Below are 14,615 nucleotides of genomic sequence, written 5' to 3' on the forward strand. Positions count from 1 at the left end.
AGGTGAAGTGTGACAGAAATGGACATATTGAAATCAATGATATCAAAGCTGGAATCAAATGAGTCCAAGTCTTCTGCTGATTCAGCATCACATTCATCTTTGCTCCTTGTTCTGCATTCCCACCATAAATATAAAGGGGCAAAACTCACATTTTGCAAAATCCTCTTTAAGCTTCGACAATAAAGGAAGATAGTTTTATACAAGTCTTTGTGGTTTTCTTGTCACCCAGATGCCCGAGTACTTAAACTTGTTATAGCTGGGTTTAAAAGGGGCTAAAATACACAAAACTCCCCAGTTGTCGTACAGATAGACTTTGCCTCGCTCTTCCCAAAATTCACTTTATATCCAGAAATTGTCCCAAATTCCTTAAGTATGCATTAAGGTGACCTTGAGGCTCTTAAAGGCGCCTATAAATAAAACGTATTATTATTATTATTATTGTAAGTCTATCCAAAAGTTTGTGGAGGCTGTTCGATGGGTTGGAAATAAATAAAATCATGTCGTCGGCATAAAGAGAGACTTCATGTTCGATACCCCCTCGATGTTTTCCCTCAACACCAACACATTGTCTCAGAGCAACAGCTAGCGGTTCAATGGCAAAAAGGAGACAGAGGGCATCCCTGTCCTGGAGGGCAGATTATTGTTAGTCTGGACGGCTGTTAGAGGGGAGCAATACAATACTTTTATCCAAGATACAAAATTAAAGCCACATTTTTTAAGCGTATAAAAAAAAATCCCATCTCACCCGATCCAACGCCTTTTCTGCGTCAAGCCAAATGACAGTTTCCAATGTATCACCTTTAACATGGGTATAAATGATATTTAATAGAGCTCTAATGTTCAAAAAAGAGTGCCTAATAAAGCCCGTCTGGTGAAATAATGGAGGACAAATACTTGTGTAAGCGACGGGCCAACACTTGAGCCAGGATCTTGGTGTCTGTGTTGAACAAAGATATTAAACGACATGAACGACAATCTAAATGGTCTTTTTCCTGTTTTACAATTAAACACATCACTGCTTGATGCATTGTTGGAGGCAACGACTGTGAGAGGAAGGATTCTTCAAAAGTTGATTTTAACAGTGAATTCAGTCGGTCAGAAAACTTTATGAAAAAATCAGATGGATACCCGTCGGGGCAGCAGATTTTCCAGACTGCATGCTCCGTACGGCCGTTTCAATTCCAACATTAGAGACAGGTTCCTCCAGACTAGCGATCGCATCTTCTCCCAAGGAGGGAATATCAAACACCTTATTGAAATCATTGTAGATCTCAAGGATAGTTGGTTAGCTGTTCTTAGTCGTAGCTGGTGAGCTGATAACTCGCCTGTTTTTTCTCCATGTCCATAAGCGTAGCTGCAACTTTGACTCAGCCTGTTTTGTAGATATGAGATTGTATTCAGTTTGTCATTGTAACCGCTGTGTATATAATACAGGCTCAGGAGAGTGGCTGCACACAGCATGTAGTTTAGTGTCACGGTCACAGTGGCTGACCGTATGGAGAGTGTGTGGAGGACTCAGGCGCAGACACTGGCGCAGACATGAAACTGAGTTTTGAACGAAAAGCGAGCCTTTATTTCGGCTGAAGACATCAAACAAGGCAGAATCACAGTGAAGAGAACTAAACTGGGGAACTAATACTATAATAAATCATGAAGACACGGAAAGCTATGGCTAAGAATACAAAAGACTGGGCATGAAAATATGGAGGGTGGGAACACAGATGACGCGACACAGAGACTAAATACACATGAGGGATGATCAAGTTCCAAACATTAAAACTGTCAAAGCTGCAGGGGGGATTGGCTGTTCCAAACCTGAAATATTATTTCTGGGCAGCTCAGATGAGACCCCTGACTGTATGGGTGCGGGATTTGTCTGAAACTCAGTGGCTAAACATTGAGAAGACAATGTGCGAAAGATCATTGGAATCCCTGCTTTTTTCTAACATTTCAATTAAAAATGTGCATATGGGGGAACGGACGAGGGTCACACTAAAGATTTGGCGTAGAATCAAACAATCATTTGGTCTTCCAAAAGAAATTTCAATTCTATCAAGCCTCTCCTCCCTGCAGGTTTTTTCTCCTATTGTGGAAGACTCTGGCTTCAGAGCATGGTCACATAGCGGGCTTCATAAACTTTGTCATGTTGTGAGGAATGGGCACCTGAGCTCATTTGAACAGTTGAGGTCAGTTTCGGCTTCCTTCTTCTGACTTTTTTAGATTTCTGCAGCTAAGAAGCTTTTTGACAAAACATAAAGAATGGAGGCAAGTTTTGGAGCCCTCACCCATTGAGGAAATATTTCTAAAAACATTTCAAAGTAATTCCTCCCCAAAATTAATCAGTCATTTTTATAACGCATTTATGAGTTTCAATACAAATGCAACTTTGGATATTAAGGCAAGGTGGGAAGCTGAGACTGGCACTCAAATCTCAGAGGACACCTGGGAAGAGGTGTTCGGTGAAGCCCATCTGGTGACTAATTCTGGGCTGTGGAGAGAATTTAAATGGAAGGTGGTCATGAGATATTTGAGAACCCCAGAGATAATTGCCAAAATGAAGCCTACAAATCCTGACACCTGCTGGCGAAATTGTGGTACTTCTTTAGGAACCCACTCACATATATTCTGGTCATGCCCAAAAATCTGCTCACTTTGGAATGACATGTTTAAAGTTCTCAGTACAGTTTTCCAACAACCATTAACAAAAGACCAACAGTTAGCCATTTTAGGAGTCTTACCAAAGGGTTTTGCGGGAAACAATAAAACGTATCTCTTAAGAATCTTACAGCAGCACTAAAGTGTATCACTATTAAATGGCTGAATCTTGACCCACCTTCATATAATATGTGGATTGATAAAGCAAGAGAAATTTACCAGATGGAGGAAATAACATCTGCTCTGCGGATTCAGAGAGAATTGTTTACTGAGCGTTGGCGACCCATACATGCTTTACTGTTTCAATAATTTAGCATAGGTCTGTTTCATTTTGTTCATTTATGGCTAAGTTTGTCACATGTTATTTAATATTACATAAAGTTTTTGTTTTCTTTTTGTTTTTGTTGTTGTCTGTTTGTTTGTTTGCTTGCTTGGGTTTTGTTTTGCTTCCCAGTTTTGTTTTGTGCTTCCTAATTGCAGTTCTTATTTTAACCTACATTTCTGCATTGCAGTTCCTGTAACTGTCCTACTTGTGAACATCGACAAGCACAAGTTGCAATGTTGTAAATTATAATAAAAATTGAGTATAAAAAAAAGAACTCATGAATTCTCTCTGACTTTGGCTGTTCCTGCCTGCACAGCTCTCTCTCTCTCAGTGTACTCCAAGAACAGCTTCAAACATCTGTTTCTGCATCATTCACTGTTTATTAGCCACCAGTCTGCTGTTGTGTTCAGTGCTGTCGGCCTCTGACAGTAAAGCCTCATTTCTGCTGTTCCATGGAAACTTTTTAAAATGATGACAGATTACAAACTCTCAGCTGTGTCTGTAATCAAACCTCTGTAACTTTGCTTCACTTCAGCAGCATCAGCTCATGTTCACATGTTGCTTCATGGTTTGCTTCAGTTTTTGATCGACTGCAGAATATTTTGAAGGTTATCTGCTATAAAAAGCCAGAAGAGGAAAATCTGCTTCATGTGTTTCTGTTTGATCCTCAGTGACTTTGACACAAAGGCCTCTGCTGTGATGATCACACCTCTGATCAAGTCTCACAGTGTCACAACTGATAAATGATCAGAGTTAGAATATTTCTGACTGTCTGCTGTGTGCCGTGACCTTTGACCTGCTAAAGACAGTCAGCTGTGGATTATTCATTGTTGTGTCTGATACTTAGAACTGTGAGGAAGAAGCTACACAGTTAATCAGGGTCCCCTCTCTCTGAATCAGGAAAGGTGGGCAGGCCGCGTGTGGGCCGCGGGCCATACGTTGAGTATCACTGTTTGAAATGTGAACATTGTTCTGCTGCAGTCAATGGACTAAACCAGAGAAGAAGAAAACAGACTTTACCATGAAGATCCTCAGTGTGGATCAGTATAATATCAGCCTGATGTCTGCAGTTTAGTGTCAGCACAACTTTCACATCATATTCATCTCAGCACAACTAAAACATGCTGACTGACCTCAGAGTTTCAAGTTTACATCCTGGACTCTCCAGGAAACCACACAGATGCTTCACTCCTGGATCCTGCAGCTTGTAGTTGGAGCTCAGGTCCAGCTGTCTCAGATGGGAGGGGTTGGACTTCAGTGCTGCTGCCAGATAATCACAGCTGATCTCTGACAAACCACAGCTCCACAATCTGTATAAAGAATGAAAGATGTAAGTTTATTAGACAAAGTGCTTGAAATCATTCAGTGTTTCATCATCTGTTCAGACCTGAAGAAGGTTCAGAATGTAGAAGTTTAGAAAATGGAAACTCCAAACAGCTGAAGCCAACAGGAAGCAGCTTCAAACAAACACAACAAGAGAAAAAACTCTGAATGTTTCACATTAAAGTCGAACATTTCTCATAAAAACAGGACAAAGACTTGAAAAAGTCGTGTTTTTCCTTCCAGGAACCACATGGCTTCACTTTTAAAGGTGAAGTGTGACAGAAATGGACATATTTGAAGTCCAACACCTTTTTCCAGTCACATTATTAAAGCAGACAAACTACAAGCTCATTTTCATTCCAACAAGTCATCTTCTGACCTGGACTAACAACACTGGTCTCTATGTGCAGCTGGCTGTGAGACCAGTGCTCAGGGAGCGTCTACAAAGTGCAACACTGAAAGAACATCACACACTCATTTGCTTCCAGCACTTTCACACAAACATCTACTGTCATCATTGTCACCAAACTCTGTGGATCCTTTATTGCAAATTCAAATGGGATCAAATGGTCAGACAAAAGAGGGTTATGAGGAAATATGATGAAATGTTGTGTATTAGCAGCAAGTTATTGAATCATTTTCCTCAGAAACCAAACAAAATGATTGACAAACATGTTTTTACAAACTCAGTGTTGGACTTGGATCAGCAGGATAAGCTGATGTTTAAAGGCATTTGAGTCTCGCTGTATGAGAGTCCAGTTCTTACTCAATATTTATGGATGATGTTCTTTCAGTGTTGCACTTTGTAGACGCTCCCTGAGCCTCACAGCCAGCTGCACATGGACCAGCTGACATTACCCAGCATTAGAGGCGGCTGTAAAAAATTCATGTTCCCATTTAAATGGTTTTAATTTGAATAAAACGATGTTGATTCATTCAATCCTGAATCGATGTTTAATATAAATGTATTTTGCCAGAATCTCAGGTTAAAGCTCACAAACTATTTCAACAAGCAGCAAACAGATAAAACAGTAAATGAGAGCAGCTAAACACACAAAGATGGAAACACAGAGCGTGGATCGTTCACTCGACGGCACGTACACGGACACGCCGTCGGGGCTGAAAGTGGACAGCTCACAGATCCTGAAGCTGCAGGTTTCATCTGTCTCCAACCAAAACTGAGTGAAGCAGCAGCAAAAGAAGATCCAAACTCTGCTTCACGTTTGATCAATATGCTCATGAATTCTCTCTGACTTTGGCTGTTCCTGCCTGCACAGCTCTCTCTCTCTCAGTGTACTCCAAGAACAGCTTCAAACATCTGTTTCTGCATCATTCACTGTTTATTAGCCACCAGTCTGCTGTTGTGTTCAGTGCTGTCGGCCTCTGACAGTAAAGCCTCATTTCTGCTGTTCCATGGAAACTTTTTAAAATGATGACAGATTACAAACTCTCAGCTGTGTCTGTAATCAAACCTCTGTAACTTTGCTTCACTTCAGCAGCATCAGCTCATGTTCACATGTTGCTTCATGGTTTGCTTCAGTTTTTGATCGACTGCAGAATATTTTGAAGGTTATCTGCTATAAAAAGCCAGAAGAGGAAAATCTGCTTCATGTGTTTCTGTTTGATCCTCAGTGACTTTGACACAAAGGCCTCTGCTGTGATGATCACACCTCTGATCAAGTCTCACAGTGTCACAACTGATAAATGATCAGAGTTAGAATATTTCTGACTGTCTGCTGTGTGCCGTGACCTTTGACCTGCTAAAGACAGTCAGCTGTGGATTATTCATTGTTGTGTCTGATACTTAGAACTGTGAGGAAGAAGCTACACAGTTAATCAGGGTCCCCTCTCTCTGAATCAGGAAAGGTGGGCAGGCCGCGTGTGGGCCGCGGGCCATACGTTGAGTATCACTGTTTGAAATGCGAACATTGTTCTGCTGCAGTCAATGGACTAAACCAGAGAAGAAGAAAACAGACTTTACCATGAAGATCCTCAGTGTGGATCAGTATAATATCAGCCTGATGTCTGCAGTTTAGTGTCAGCACAACTTTCACATCATATTCATCTCAGCACAACTAAAACATGCTGACTGACCTCAGAGTTTCAAGTTTACATCCTGGACTCTCCAGGAAACCACACAGATGCTTCACTCCTGGATCCTGCAGCTTGTAGTTGTCGCTCAGGTCCAGCTCTCTCAGATGGGAGGGGTTGGACTTCAGTGCTGCTGCCAGATAATCACAGCTGATCTCTGACAAACCACAGTCCTTCAATCTGTATAAAGAATGAAAGATGTAAGTTTATTAGACAAAGTGCTTGAAATCATTCAGTGTTTCATCATCTGTTCAGACCTGAAGAAGGTTCAGAATGTAGAAGTTTAGAAAATGGAAACTCCAAACAGCTGAAGCCAACAGGAAGCAGCTTCAAACAAACACAACAAGAGAAAAAACTCTGAATGTTTCACATTAAAGTCGAACATTTCTCATAAAAACAGGACAAAGACTTGAAAAAGTCGTGTTTTTCCTTCCAGGAACCACATGGCTTCACTTTTAAAGGTGAAGTGTGACAGAAATGGACATATTTGAAGTCCAACACCTTTTTCCAGTCACATTATTAAAGCAGACAAACTACAAGCTCATTTTCATTCCAACAAGTCATCTTCTGACCTGGACTAACAACACTGGTCTCTATGTGCAGCTGGCTGTGAGACCAGTGCTCAGGGAGCGTCTACAAAGTGCAACACTGAAAGAACATCACACACTCATTTGCTTCCAGCACTTTCACACAAACATCTACTGTCATTATTGTCACCAAACTCTGTGGATCCTTTATTGCAAATTCAAATGGGATCAAATGGTCAGACAAAAGAGGGTTATGAGGAAATATGATGAAATGTTGTGTATTAGCAGCAAGTTATTGAATCATTTTCCTCAGAAACCAAACAAAATGATTGACAAACATGTTTTTACAAACTCAGTGTTGGACTTGGATCAGCAGGATAAGCTGATGTTTAAAGGCATTTGAGTCTCGCTGTATGAGAGTCCAGTTCTTACTCAATATTTATGGATGATGTTCTTTCAGTGTTGCACTTTGTAGACGCTCCCTGAGCCTCACAGCCAGCTGCACATGGACCAGCTGACATTACCCAGCATTAGAGGCGGCTGTAAAAAATTCATGTTCCCATTTAAATGGTTTTAATTTGAATAAAACGATGTTGATTCATTCAATCCTGAATCGATGTTTAATATAAATGTATTTTGCCAGAATCTCAGGTTAAAGCTCACAAACTATTTCAACAAGCAGCAAACAGCTAAAACAGTAAATGAGAGCAGCTAAACACACAAAGATGGAAACACAGAGCGTGGATCGTTCACTCCACGGCACGTACACGGACACGCCGTCGGGGCTGAAAGTGGACAGCTCACAGATCCTGAAGCTGCAGGTTTCATCTGTCTCCAACCAAAACTGAGTGAAGCAGCAGCAAAAGAAGATCCAAACTCTGCTTCACGTTTGATCAATATGCTCATGAATTCTCTCTGACTTTGGCTGTTCCTGCCTGCACAGCTCTCTCTCTCTCAGTGTACTCCAAGAACAGCTTCAAACATCTGTTTCTGCATCATTCACTGTTTATTAGCCACCAGTCTGCTGTTGTGTTCAGTGCTGTCGGCCTCTGACAGTAAAGCCTCATTTCTGCTGTTCCATGGAAACTTTTTAAAATGATGACAGATTACAAACTCTCAGCTGTGTCTGTAATCAAACCTCTGTAACTTTGCTTCACTTCAGCAGCATCAGCTCATGTTCACATGTTGCTTCATGGTTTGCTTCAGTTTTTGATCGACTGCAGAAGATTTTGAAGGTTATCTGCTATAAAAAGCCAGAAGAGGAAAATCTGCTTCATGTGTTTCTGTTTGATCCTCAGTGACTTTGACACAAAGGCCTCTGCTGTGATGATCACACCTCTGATCAAGTCTCACAGTGTCACAACTGATAAATGATCAGAGTTAGAATATTTCTGACTGTCTGCTGTGTGCCGTGACCTTTGACCTGCTAAAGACAGTCAGCTGTGGATTATTCATTGTTGTGTCTGATACTTAGAACTGTGAGGAAGAAGCTACACAGTTAATCAGGGTCCCCTCTCTCTGAATCAGGAAAGGTGGGCAGGCCGCGTGTGGGCCGCGGGCCATACGTTGAGTATCACTGTTTGAAATGTGAACATTGTTCTGCTGCAGTCAATGGACTAAACCAGAGAAGAAGAAAACAGACTTTACCATGAAGATCCTCAGTGTGGATCAGTATAATATCAGCCTGATGTCTGCAGTTTAGTGTCAGCACAACTTTCACATCATATTCATCTCAGCACAACTAAAACATGCTGACTGACCTCAGAGTTTCAAGTTTACATCCTGGACTCTCCAGGAAACCACACAGATGCTTCACTCCTGAATCCCGCAGCTTGTTCTTAGTTGAAGAAGAGGAGGAGTCATTACTCAGGTCCAGCTGTCTCAGATGGGAGGGGTTGGACTTCAGTGCTGCTGCCAGATAATCACAGCTGATCTTTGACAAACCACAGCCCCTCAATCTGTATAAAGAATGAAAGATGTAAGTTTATTAGACAAAGAGCTTGAAATCATTCAGTGTTTCATCATCTGTTCAGAGCTGAAGAAGGTTCAGAATGTAGAAGTTTAGAAAATGGAAACTCCAAACAGCTGAAGCCAACAGGAAGCAGCTTCAAACAAACACAACAAGAGAAAAAACTCTGAATGTTTCACATTAAAGTCGTACATTTCTCATAAAAACAGGACAAAGACTTGAAAAAGTCGTGTTTTTCCTTCCAGGAACCACATGGCTTCACTTTTAAAGGTGAAGTGTGACAGAAATGGACATATTGAAATCAATGATATCAAAGCTGGAATCAAATGAGTCCAAGTCTTCTGCTGATTCAGCATCACATTCATCTTTGCTCCTTGTTCTGCATTCCCACCATAAATATAAAGAGGCAAAACTCACATTTTGCAAAATCCTCTTTAAGCTTCGACAATAAAGGAAGATAGTTTTATACAAGTCTTTGTGGTTTTCTTGTCACCCAGATGCCCGAGTACTTAAACTTGTTATAGCTGGGTTTAAAAGGGGCTAAAATACACAAAACTCCCCAGTTGTCGTACAGATAGACTTTGCCTCGCTCTTCCCAAAATTCACTTTATATCCAGAAATTGTCCCAAATTCCTTAAGTATGCATTAAGGTGACCTTGAGGCTCTTAAAGGCGCCTATAAATAAAACATATTATTATTATTATTATTGTAAGTCTATCCAAAAGTTTGCGGAGGCTGTTCGATGGGTTGGAAATAAATAAAATCATGTCGTCGGCATAAAGAGAGACTTCATGTTCGATACCCCCTCGATGTTTTCCCTCAACACCAACACATTGTCTCAGAGCAACAGCTAGCGGTTCAATGGCAAAAAGGAGACAGAGGGCATCCCTGTCCTGGGGGGCAGATTATTGTTAGTCTGGACAGCTGTTAGAGGGGAGCAATACAATACTTTTATCCAAGATACAAAATTAAAGACACATTTTTTAAGCGTATAAAAAAAAATCCCATCTCACCCGATCCAACGCCTTTTCTGCGTCAAGCCAAATGACAGTTTCCAATGTATCACCTTTAACATGGGTATAAATGATATTTAATAGAGCTCTAATGTTCAAAAAAGAGTGCCTAATAAAGCCCGTCTGGTGAAATAATGGAGGACAAATACTTGTGTAAGCGACGGGCCAACACTTGAGCCAGGATCTTGGTGTCTGTGTTGAACAAAGATATTAAACGACATGAACGACAATCTAAATGGTCTTTTTCCTGTTTTACAATTAAACACATCACTGCTTGATGCATTGTTGGAGGCAACGACTGTGAGAGGAAGGATTCTTCAAAAGTTGATTTTAACAGTGAATTCAGTCGGTCAGAAAACTTTATGAAAAAATCAGATGGATACCCGTCGGGGCAGCAGATTTTCCAGACTGCATGCTCCGTACGGCCGTTTCAATTCCAACATTAGAGACAGGTTCCTCCAGACTAGCGATCGCATCTTCTCCCAAGGAGGGAATATCAAACACCTTATTGAAATCATTGTGGATCTCAAGGATAGTTTGGTTGTCTGTAGACCTTATTCCCTGGTCATTGTAGATCTCAAGGATAGTTGGTTAGCTGTTCTTAGTCGTAGCTGGTGAGCTGATAACTCGCCTGTTTTTTCTCCATGTTCATAAGCGTAGCTGCAACTTTGACTAAGCTTGTTTTGTAGATATGAGATTGTATTCAGTTTGTCATTGTAACCGCTGTGTATATAATACAGGCTCAGGAGAGTGGCTGTACACAGCATGTAGTTTAGTCATTTCATCAGCTAACTGAGAGAGGCGCTCGGTCCCTATTTTATTCCAACCGCCCCCAACATGTCCGGCTGGATAACCACTGCTCATCTACCATCACAATGAACACCGGTGTACCACAAGGCTGTGTGATGAGCCCTTTCCTCTACTCCCTCTTCACCCACGACTGCAGACCTGCTGATGGTTCCAACACCATCATTAAGTTTGCAGATGACACCACGGTGATTGGCCTCATCAGTGACAACGATGAGGCCGCCTACAGGGAGGAGGTGGATCGTCTGGCTGAGTGGTGCGACAGAAACAACCTGCTGCTTAACACTGAGAAGACCAAGGAGCTCATCGTGGACTACAGGAGGAATGCTGACCCACATCCACCCATCCACATTAAGGGGACGGCTGTGGAGCGTGTGAGCAGCTTCAAGTTCCTGGGAGTCCACATCTCCGAGGATCTCATCTGGACGACCAACTGCTCCAAGCTGGTCAAGAAGGCTCACCAGCGCCTCTTCTTCTTGAGGACTCTGAGGAAGAACCACCTGTCCTCAGACATCCTGGTGAACTTCTATCGTTGCACCATCGAGAGCATCCTGACCAACTGTATAACAGTCTGGTACGGGAACTGCTCTGCCTCGGACCGGAAGGCGTTGCAGAGGGTCGTGAAAACTGCCCAGCGCATCGCCGGAGCACCACTTCCTGCCATAAAAGACATCTACAGGAAGCGGTGTCTGAAAAGGGCTGGGAAAATCATCAAATACCCCAGTCACCCATCACATGGACTCTTCACCCTCCTGCCCTCCGGGAGGCGCTACAGGAGCCTCCGAACTAAGACCACCAGGTACCGGAACAGCTTCTTCCCCACAGCTGTCAGACTCCTGAACTCTGCCTCCTGACATCTGACCCACGTTAAAACATGGACTGAACATACACACACCCACAATGGACAACTGTACCCTCAAACACACAATAATAACATGGACTGAATCACCACTCACAACCACCAGCACTTTATATAGCCTCTGTAGAAACTATCTACACCCTCACTTATCTTAACTGCACTAGCTCTGTGTAAATAATCATTCTGTACATTCGATAATCTTTAATCCTACAACTGTTTACAACTTGCATAGTTCCCATTTCTGTATAGCTGTATATCTCAGATTCTGTAAAGTTATTTATTTCATATTCTGTATAGTTTTTCATATTTATATCCTGTTCATATTCTGTACATAGCTCGTACTCACTACAGCCTGTACATACTTATAGTTATAGAATATTCACAACATACTTCATACCGTGTACATTATAACATACCATAATAGACCCATTTCTGTAATATACTCACATATCTATATTATTGCTAATATATATTGTAATATATCTATATCACTAAAGCACTTCTGGATGGATGCAAACTGCATTTCGTTGCCCTGTACCTGTGCATGTGCAATGACAATAAAGTTGAATTCTATTCTAATTCTATTCTATTCTATTCTGTTTGGCACAAAATGAAATTATTTGGCCTCTCAGATGCTTTTAGAGATTCCCAAATGACTGATGATGACATCTCTGGGGTCTGATTGATAGAAAAAAAATCTCTTTGAGACCTTTTGTAACTGACAAACTCTTCATCTGCTAACAACACTGAGTTGAATCTCCATGGCTGATAGTTGGAGCAGGCATCAGGAATACACATTGAAAAAAGAAGAGGAGAAATCACCAGAGTCTTATAATCACATTCTGTAACTAAAGGGAGACGTTTTTCTATACAAATATATGTTTTATGGACATTAGAAAAAAAAAGAGTATTGATGTGAAGCAGGATTATGAAATCTCCATACATCAGCCAGCCCATAATTATCAAGAAAGCTCTGAATGACGCATGCTGAGTTTGGACTAAGTGTACTTTTGTGTGAACTGTGGTCCATAGCAGATAATGAGCAGTTTAGGTCTCCCTCAAAGATGATATTGTGTGATGACATATTGGGGAGCCGCGCAAAGACATTAGTGAAAAATCTGTGATCGTCCCAATTAGAGGCGTAGATATTTGCTAAGATCAAAGGAAAACCATAAACTATATTTTCTGCACTTAAAATCCTGTAATTTTCTCATAAATCGACAGTGCGCCTTATGGATGAATTCTGGTTGTGCTTACTGACCTCGAACCGATTTTATGTGGTACACGGCGCTCAGAAACCTTTCAAAAGATGTTTTGGTACGACTTTACTAAGCTACGAGGCCGCACCGCTTGATGGATTGTTGGAGCATTACAGCTACGAGGAGCCTCGCGGAGTGATACGTACTCTGCTTCAACGTAATATTACTGTATTGAGTGTGTATAAGGACCATAAATGGCACCTGTTACATTCGCGCTGTCTTCTCTGCATCTTTCCCCTTTTCCTCTGGTAGAGTCGGACTCATCCAGAGGAAACATTCCTGTTTACCCTCAACTTTCTCAAGATGTTTGTCCACTCCTGACACGGTTACAAAGAGGGTTTCAAACTCCAGGCTGTCAGTCACGCAGTAGAACCTGGGAACAGAGCAGCTGCTTGTTATTATGCTCAGCGTCTGTTAGTTTACATTTTGACTGCACGATTGTGAGCTTTTTGTTATGCACAAAAACAACATTGTTTTCTTTTATTTATGGAGCATTATTATTTAATAAATGCTGATCATTTATTCCTGAGTAATTGTTTCATGTACATCTACGCTGTATGTTAATAAATGTGCCTGTGTGAGATTTGGGACACAGCTTTGACTAAGAACTCTCTTTTTGTTCGTACTTTCTGGCTTCAAAAATATCGAGATATATATCGTATATCGCCATCCAGCTAAAGAATATCGAGATATGAACTTTGGGTCATATCGCCCAGTCGTAATATTGCAATAGGTTGTCCGTTAAACTCAAGCGGGGCTTGGGCCCTGGCACGGCGTAGCCACACAATCCTGGTAGTAGTGACGCTCGGCTATGACGGCGTGCGGGTTACCAGCTGGCTTTCTCAGGATAGGGCTCCTGTGTGAGCGGTCGACAATAACGTCTTTATCCATACCCAGCACTTCACGTAGTAGCACGGATACGGCCGTGGAGGAGCTCGAGTCCAGGCCCTCTGGGATCCCTATGATGTGGATGTTAGCTCTCCGCTTCCTGCCTTCATCACATTTATCCTTCAGGTCAGACAGCTCCTCCTTCATACTCTCTACTGTAGACTGCAGGGTGGTCACCTCATCGCTCCACATTGACACCCCATCCTCAGCTTCTTTCACTCTAACCTTTACTCCATCAACTTCGCCGCACGTCGTGTGAGTGTAAACCACTACAACATGTAGACGGCCGTCTGCAGGCTGGATGTAGCACCACCGCAGAGACGTGCTGCAGCTCTGTTTAGTTACCCAGCTGACAGCAGAGGCTGTAGTTTACTGTTACCAACATGGAAAACTGAAGCTTCATCAGATGGAGCTACAGAGCTGGAGAACAAAGGAGACTGAGAGGCCAGAATGATGTGGGAGGAAACATCAAGAGCCTGTTTGAAAGGAGACACATGTGGATGCTGTGCCAGTCTGTGGTCTGTCAGAAGTCAGCTGAGTCACACTGCAAGAAGCTGCAGAATCTCAGAGGAGGAGATTTGGAAGTGTTTGTGGGACAAACTGGACTCAAAGAAAGAAGATGTTTGTGAAGTCTTTGGTGGAGGTGAGCAGTGTGAAGCAGAACACATGCAGATGAGTCAGGAGGGAACAAACTGAGTGGGCGGAGCTGTCTGAGCCCCGCCCACACAAACACAGCTCTCTGAATCAGTAAAGGTGGGCAGGCCGCGTGTGGGCCGCGGGCCATACGTTGAGTATCACTGTTTGAAATGTGAACATTGTTCTGCTGCAGTCAATGGACTAAACCAGAGAAGAAGAAAACAGACTTTACCATGAAGATCCTCAGTGTGGATCAGTATAAT

The 14,615-nt window shown here is 42.1% G+C and overlaps 1 protein-coding gene across 1 annotated transcript in view; it reads right to left on the reverse strand.

The window, feature by feature from the left end:
- LOC112432436 (protein NLRC3) overlaps window positions 1-14,615 on the reverse strand; it is a 3,307,575-nt gene that overhangs the window by 2,987,547 nt on the left and 305,413 nt on the right. The gene's annotated exons all lie outside the window — the stretch shown is intronic.

This window comes from Maylandia zebra, unplaced genomic scaffold (assembly GCF_041146795.1).
Source record: "Maylandia zebra isolate NMK-2024a unplaced genomic scaffold, Mzebra_GT3a scaffold03, whole genome shotgun sequence".
Lineage (NCBI taxonomy): Eukaryota > Metazoa > Chordata > Actinopteri > Cichliformes > Cichlidae > Maylandia > Maylandia zebra.